General features: G+C 39.1%; 1 pseudogene; it reads right to left on the bottom strand.

Moving 5' to 3' along the window:
- Positions 1–808: 808 nt before the first annotated feature.
- On the bottom strand, positions 809–1,826 carry LOC113088628 (cdc42 effector protein 4-like; annotated as a pseudogene).
- Between the last annotated feature and the right edge of the window lie 5,779 nt (positions 1,827–7,605).

Here is a 7,605-nt window from a genome sequence, read left to right as displayed (position 1 = left end):
GTTTTCAAACTTCCACCACCTTCAAATTGTCAGTATTCGAGCTCAGTGCAGTGTGTAATCAGCTGCACAAGGACGTTTCCTGAGCTTCACAGTAGCTCTTAAAATGACAGTTTTACCGGATGCCTAACTGAATTATATGTAATCTAGAGATAAAGTATTTGTCACTCATTATATCACTGAACAAATCATATTATTTATTTGAATACGCTTGTGCTCTAAATCAAAAGAACAAATATCTTTATGCACCAAGTCATGGGCAGGGTTCCCACATATTTTGACCAATGAATTTACAAGAGCATTCCAGTTGCTTTTGTTACCAAGTAAGAATTTTTTTTTTTTTTTACAATTTCTTTGAGAATACAAAACACAATTGTTCACAGACAAAGTATTTTAGAGCTGAGAATAACTTTGAAGAAATACATTGTCTTGATTTTTTTTTTTCAAAATCCCTGATATTTTCATTTTACAACTGTGGGAACCCTGCATGGGACTATGGGAAAATGGCTTAAAACAGCATCTGCTTGCGCAATCTGTTTACGGTTTTGGTGACGTATGTATGCCTGTCTTTCCTTTAGTAGAGCTATCAGTGGAACTTGTAGCAGGTATCTTTTGGACTCAACACATCCAGCTTCTCATCTTAGCATGGGTCAGTAGTGTGACAGATGACTTTGGTGTCTGAGCTAATGCAGTCTCCCCAACTTATCTCAACAGGGACACAGGAACCTGAGGCACCAGCTTGATCTTACACTGCATTTCTCCTCGTTACACATTGTCAAATTCTAGTCTTAGATATTCATCTCTCCAAGGTTTACTGATTGTAGGGTTTTACACGGATCTCATCATCCTCATCTTCCATGAAGGAGGAGAAGGCTGGTTCATTGTCTGGGTTGCAGTTGTTATTGGTAACTCGAATATCTTCCTCGTAAGGCTCACTGGTTGGTTTCTCCTCCAAGGGCAGCTGAACCTGAGCTGGGAAACTGAGCAGCTGTCGAGGTGATGCAGGTGTTTGTGGTGTGGTTCTGGTGGTGCTGTGGCCTTCACTCTGTATCTCCAAGTCAACAGAGCTGGGAGCCCTCCTTTATGAGCAACTAACCCCTCTGGTTCCTCTTCTTTCACAACAACCTCCCTCATTTCCTCATCCATTTCCACTCCTCCCAGGTTGAAGTAAAGAGGAGATGCATGTCCCTCACTGCTCTTGCCTTCTTCAAACCCCTGGTCGTCATCTTCCTTCTCCATGACCCCTAGAATGTCCCCCAACATCGAAGGCCCAAGATCAACATGGAATGACATCACAGATTCAGCTTTCTTCAATCCTCCCCCGTTGTAAGACGGGGAAGGTCGTAGGTCGGTCAACACCCCAAAATGCTTCTCATGTAGCTCCAAGTCCAATGCTTCAGCAGAGGCCCCATTGGAGGGGCTTGAGGTCAAGCTCTTGAGCACCCTCTTTTCTCCCTCCTGTCCTTCTTCATTGTTCAGAAAGGGCAAGGACATGGCATTCTTCACAAAGGTAGGTGACTCACTGGGAGGATGGAGGTTATTGTCTCGCTGGTCTACTCTAGTGACCGACTGAGAGCGCTTGCTGCTCCGGAAGGTACGAGACAACAGTCCGGTCTTGGAGAGCGAGGATGGGTGTGGATTTCTTTGGGTGGCTCTCCGGATCGAGTGCTGAGGAAAGAGGTGTCTCCAAAAGCTTCCCCGCTGCCGCCCTACATGGCATGGTGTGCCGGAAGTCACCCAAGGGAGCGCTGATCATCTCAGTAGTGAGGTCCATACGAGAGCGCCGTTTGGTCTGAGACCCCCGACACCAGCTGCTTTAAAATGGGCATCTTCGTTTGACTGGTGCTTGTTGTTATTCAAGAATAATTGGTTTTCTTCTAACAAGTCCTAAGGGGGTTCCTGATTCAACCAGATTTTGCTCAGATTCAGCCCGACTCTGTCCAGTCTTGATGGCCGTCACTTCAGTTGCCAAACAGGAGATAATCTGTAATTGGGAACAAACCAGATTAAAATCAACTTTCATAGTTAACTGGAGATGACAATTTGACTAAGCAAAACCACAGTGCAAAGCCAAGAAGTTAAGTTAATTATAGTGCTGTGTTGTTTGACTTTCTGCATGCGAGATCAATACAGACAGAAGAAATTGGCAGTCCAGGCAGAACACAGGCAGTTCCAGGATGTGTTGTCAATGTGTCTGGCCAGAATACCAGCAGAAGCTGCAGTGTCATTCTTTTCCCTGAGCTAAACTCCAGAAGTGTTTCTGGCATTCAGATGAGGTAAGGGTCAAGATTCTTGTGATCAGGCAGCTGGAGTTTCAAGTCATTAAAAGATAAGCAGAGACTGATAAAATAACTTAGTTGAGAGTTTAACTACTTAGTGAAATACTCATGGTGTCATGAGTAATATCCTTATAAGATGAATTACATGAAACCTGCCACAAACTATATTTTTCCCAAAATAAAAATGGTCATTGGGATCATTAAAGGTGACTTTTTCTTCGGTAAGTGCTATAATCAGTTCTCCAGTGCATCTACCAACCCAGAAAATGTGAAAAAAGAACAACCCAGTAAATTGTTTTTGGTTAGCCTTTCTGCAAGGTTGTGAAAAAAATGATTTCTCTCCTCCCATGACGTGATAAAGGGATCTTATAATAATATAACTGTCCTTTTATCTGCAAGTTTCCACCCATGGCACCACCATTATGTTTTTGCAAGCGACAACGGTGTGCTTCGGCATGGCAAAAGTTCAGTCAAAGTGTGCTAACCGTTCTATGTCTAAGGCTGCACTCTTGAAGACAGAACACTATTGAGAGTCCCACCCTCAGAGGAAACAAGAGGGCAGTGGATTTATTGATTTATTTACTGAATATTAAACTGCCACCACACAGATCTAATATAAACATGCAATTTCTTACCCAGCTGTTTCACCTACATAACTGTTTTTGTAACCTGTGTGTTTTTAACATAAATTTGTGTGTGTATTTGCCAGTTTAAGCGCAATAAGACAGGAAAGAAAACAAGTTTATTACTCACATGCCGTGTGACAGCCACTTTCTGTGCGCTTGTTTCAATGTGCGCGATCAGAAAACCGTACATAAGAAGTTTAAATGAATATGTCCACTTTAACATTTAAATTTTTATGACTTTTTTTAAATAGGAAATTCTCAAATAAATGGGAATTAACTAAAAACATCCTACAAGAATACACAAGTACATCGACACAAATTGCGACCAGCTGCCACTGATACTTAGTCTAGAATATCATCTCATCAAACACCATTGCTCTGCACTAGATAAGACTGTTAAGCAAGTGACATCTACTTCCTCTGTAATCATCCATGACTGTATAAATGGCAAAGACAGAGGAACATGGTAAGCCATGACCCTATTGATGACTCAGGTAACATTATTCCACACGACTTCACCTTTACTCTCTAAATTAAGTAGCTCATCAGGGACAACCACAATTAACATTAAATTAAGTGTGAACACATTTACACAAAGACAAACAAATGCAAACCTCAGACTCGAAACACAACAACACGCTCACCTAATTGTGAAAGAATAAAATGCTTACCCTCAGAGGAAAGTCTTGTGGCATTACTCCCAGGTCTGTAAATTAACACTAAGTGTGGGAGAAGTGTCTTTCCTGTCACTGATCTACTGTAATATTCATACAGTCCTTTCTTTGAAAACAAACAGCAAGAGGTGCCCGACCAACTCATGACCTCTTTCTGGCTGAATCTTCCTCAACCAGCTTCGTCTGCACTTCCTGAATGTCCTTACCTGCCTGTGTCTCTATAGCAACACCCCTCCGCACACAAACAGATGTTAGCGTTTCCTGTCAGCATGCATGCATTTTCCTCCTTTTAGTATTAACCAAGTCGTTTTTCTCTCAAACTCTACTGTTCGCTGATCAAAATATATCTGCATGGTTAATGACTAAATTAAAAACCTAAATTACCCACAATGATTTGATCAATTATGCACAACCTCTATGACTAGAATAGTATTATCACTCTCTTTGGCATAAAAGATTAATTACACAGAGCAAATTACATACCATGTCTCAGAACCACTGAATATCAGAAATCACTGGTTAAATAAAGAATAATGAACATCTTCTATTGTGTCTTCTGTTAGAGACTGACTAAACACATGCAGCCAGCACCCTCCCTGGAGTCAAGAGAGAGCGCGGATAAGGCTCAGGCTCAGCCAATGAGAGACGAAGTCCTGCGGCTCTCTGCTGCACACACCCGTTTCCATGACATCATTTCATGGATGCTCTGAGTATGGGACGACGAGCCCACCTGAAAACAAAGCAAGCCTTTGCATGGCCTCCTAAATGATGTCCAGGAAAACAGGGCGATGATGTCAATACTAGACAATATTAGTATTTTTTTTATTATTTTATTTTTTTTACTGCAAGTTAATCATGTTTTAATTCCTTAGCTTAAATAATTACATTTAGCTATTAATAAAATACAATTTTATTTAATACTTAGGAAGCATGTCATCATACAAGAGCTATTGATATATCTGCCATTGCCAGGTTTGTAGACTAGTCCAGAAGCAAAAAATACAGAGAGAAATCTGAATCATGTAAATTCTGAAATGTCTAATGTAAACGATTTAGAAAAAAACTATACATGTATCATTCATTACTGTTCAAAGGTTTGGGGTCAGGTCAACACCAATAGCCTTGTGGTTTGCTAACATATAGCATGCCGTCCTGAGTTTGAATCCCAGCTTGAGGACCTTTCCCAATTCCACCCCCCTCGAACTTTGCTTCCTGTCACTTTTACAGCTGTCATACACTGTCCAAAAATAAATGTACAAATATTTAAGTAAAATTCAATAATAAAAAAAAACGAGGAAGATAAATCATTAAATATTTTAATTTCTTTGACAGACATTTCATGCAAGGCTGAATTGACTTCAAATTCAAAAATACAGTAAAAACTGTAATATTGTAAAATATTATTACAACATTTAAAATAACAGTTTTTCTATTTAAATATATTATAAAATGTAATTTGCGATACAAAGCAAAATTTTCAGCAACCTTACTCAAGTCTTCAATGTCACATGATCTTTCACATATCATTCTAATATGCTGATTTGCTGCTCAAAAAAACATTATTATTATTATTATCATCATCATCAATGTTTAAAATTGATTTTTGTTTTCAGGATTGTTTGATGAATAGAAATAGAAAACAGCATTTATGAAAAAAATTAGTCACTGCATTTAATACATCATTTCTGATGCAAGTATTAATTTGTTGAAAAAAAAACTCCCTAGTAGTGCATAAACTTTTTGTATATATATTTGTATATATTGATCATAACAAACTATCTAAACATTAATCTAATAGTCCAAACTCATAAGCACAGATAAATCACGTTGGCCATAGTAGGTTACCACTTACCGATGTGTGTTAGTTCAGATCTCTTCCGATGCAATGCAATTGGTTAGCTTCTGCTTAAAGTTTTTGTTTTATACAGCCAGCTACAATGTTTCCCCCCACCACAACCAAGAAAAAAAAAAACTTTATATATAATGGTTAGCATTTCCCAAAAGGGGCATGGTCTGTTTTTCCCCACTAATTTGAAAATAACCTAAATAGAAATTTTTAATAGAAATATGGAAGTCTAATAAGACTAACAAATTGCTTCCCATAAAAAGGGCACAAACAGAAGGCCAAAAGGGGACAGTGATCAATATGCAAAATTATTCAGTTACGACACAAATTACAATGCAGAACAACGGTTCACAGCATTCTGGACAAAGACAGCAGTGTTTATATGAGGTGTTGCAACTGGGTGGCATGAGCTGGAAGAAAAACAAGCAGTAGATGAAAGACATGAAGCCCTAAATCCCCTCCACACACAGTTCCACTGCATTTTTGTCCTGTCCCACATACACCAAAGCCCTAAGTCTAGCCAGCTAAGCAAGCTCGATTTTGTTTATTACATGAAATGTAACATTCATTGTTCAAGTACTCACATAGTTCTAATTTGAATAAAATATATTTCTGGCACAACACTTCTATATAGACGCACTGTAATCTTAATTTGTCCAATAGCGACCTACCATGCTCTATTAGCACATATTGTGGGAAAGGCTAACAACTTTTGGTTACCAGCAGTCCATGTGCATCTCTGGACCAGTTTATCAAACGCTTCTGGTCGGGAGGAGCTTTATTTATAGACGTGCAAATATGAAGTTAGTACGGGGAGCATGGGAAGGCAGCGTGGGAAACAACAGGCCTCTGAGGGGGTGAGTGACTTTACAAATACCCTTACAACGTCTGTGATAGTAATGCAGTTCATAGCATGTTCATGATGCAGTTGGACTTCCTCTGTACAGACTAAACACATCTCCCTCTCTCCCACTATCAGCTCCTCCTCCTCTTCATCCCTGAGACCCTATACATACTAACCTCTGACCCCTGTGTGAGTTTAGGAGGTTTAGCAAATCTCATAGAAAAACATACACACAATGCACTCGGGATGACTTTGGTTGCAACAAGCATCTCGGAGCGAGGAACAAAACCTTATTTTGAAATTCAAGAGACTGTTTGAATATTTTTCATACATAAAAAAAGAGGAAAGTGTGTATTTCTGCCCCACTAGCAGCAAATCAGAAATGCAAACCCTAGGTCGACCCTACACAAAAATAAAATATATGCATTCCTTTTCCGTCAAAAGTAAACAGTGCGCAACTTGGCAGCTTTGGCATCGCAATAAATCGCATTATCCAGAAAATTCAATAATGAATTCAAAAGTAGTTTATTGTGCACATTTTACATTTAAAAGCAATGCTATGTGAACAAAACTTTGCAATAAGGTGCACAGCAGTATTCCTTTTACATAGTAGCAGTTTAAATATTTATTGTAAATTTCCACTTATAACATTAATGTAACCAAAGCTATTTGCCACTGCCCGGGCATTAAAGTTTTTATAGAAAATATTTTATAGTCGGCCATACTGGCCTGCTAAACTTTCCCCTGCTTGGAGGTCAGCTGCCTTTAGTTTTTGCAGAAATTACATACTTCACCTCTAAACGTGAAGAATTGGTAAATTAATCTCGTTTAATGACAGCATTAAGAAAACATGCTGTTTGAGTCTGAAGCACACTGGTGTGTCACATGCACTTCAAGTTGTCTTTGGTCTTTGCAGTGGACAAACAGAAAGCTCACTCTCTGTGAACAAGCGTCTCTGTGGGAATCAAACAAAAGTGCTGAGTGCATCCTAGCACTCAGACAGTGAATGATCTACTGTTGATCCGTGGAAGTTTTTCTTTGCCTGCATGGAAAGAGGCACCCAGAGCCATGTGAGCCGTCTTTTATTATACGTCTAAACCATAAATAATTGATCACATGCATTCTGCTCAATACCAGAATCCTCATACCTACTTAAAAAAAAAAAGACTACAGTTGAAGCAGAAAAGAAAGACTCATTTTGCTTTAATTCAATTATAGTGTCACTATGCTGTGAAAGGCCTGCAAAAAAAATAAAAAAATAAATAACTTCTATACTTGCATCACCTTGCAGAAGTAAACGGAATGAAGTGCAAGCCACTCAGTTCATGAATTATTGAGT

The sequence above is a fragment of the Carassius auratus genome, unplaced genomic scaffold, assembly GCF_003368295.1.
Source record: "Carassius auratus strain Wakin unplaced genomic scaffold, ASM336829v1 scaf_tig00046535, whole genome shotgun sequence".
NCBI classification, from domain to species: domain Eukaryota; kingdom Metazoa; phylum Chordata; class Actinopteri; order Cypriniformes; family Cyprinidae; genus Carassius; species Carassius auratus.
The sequence above is the reverse complement of the archived record's forward strand: the minus strand, read 5'-3'. Positions and strand labels throughout refer to the sequence as shown.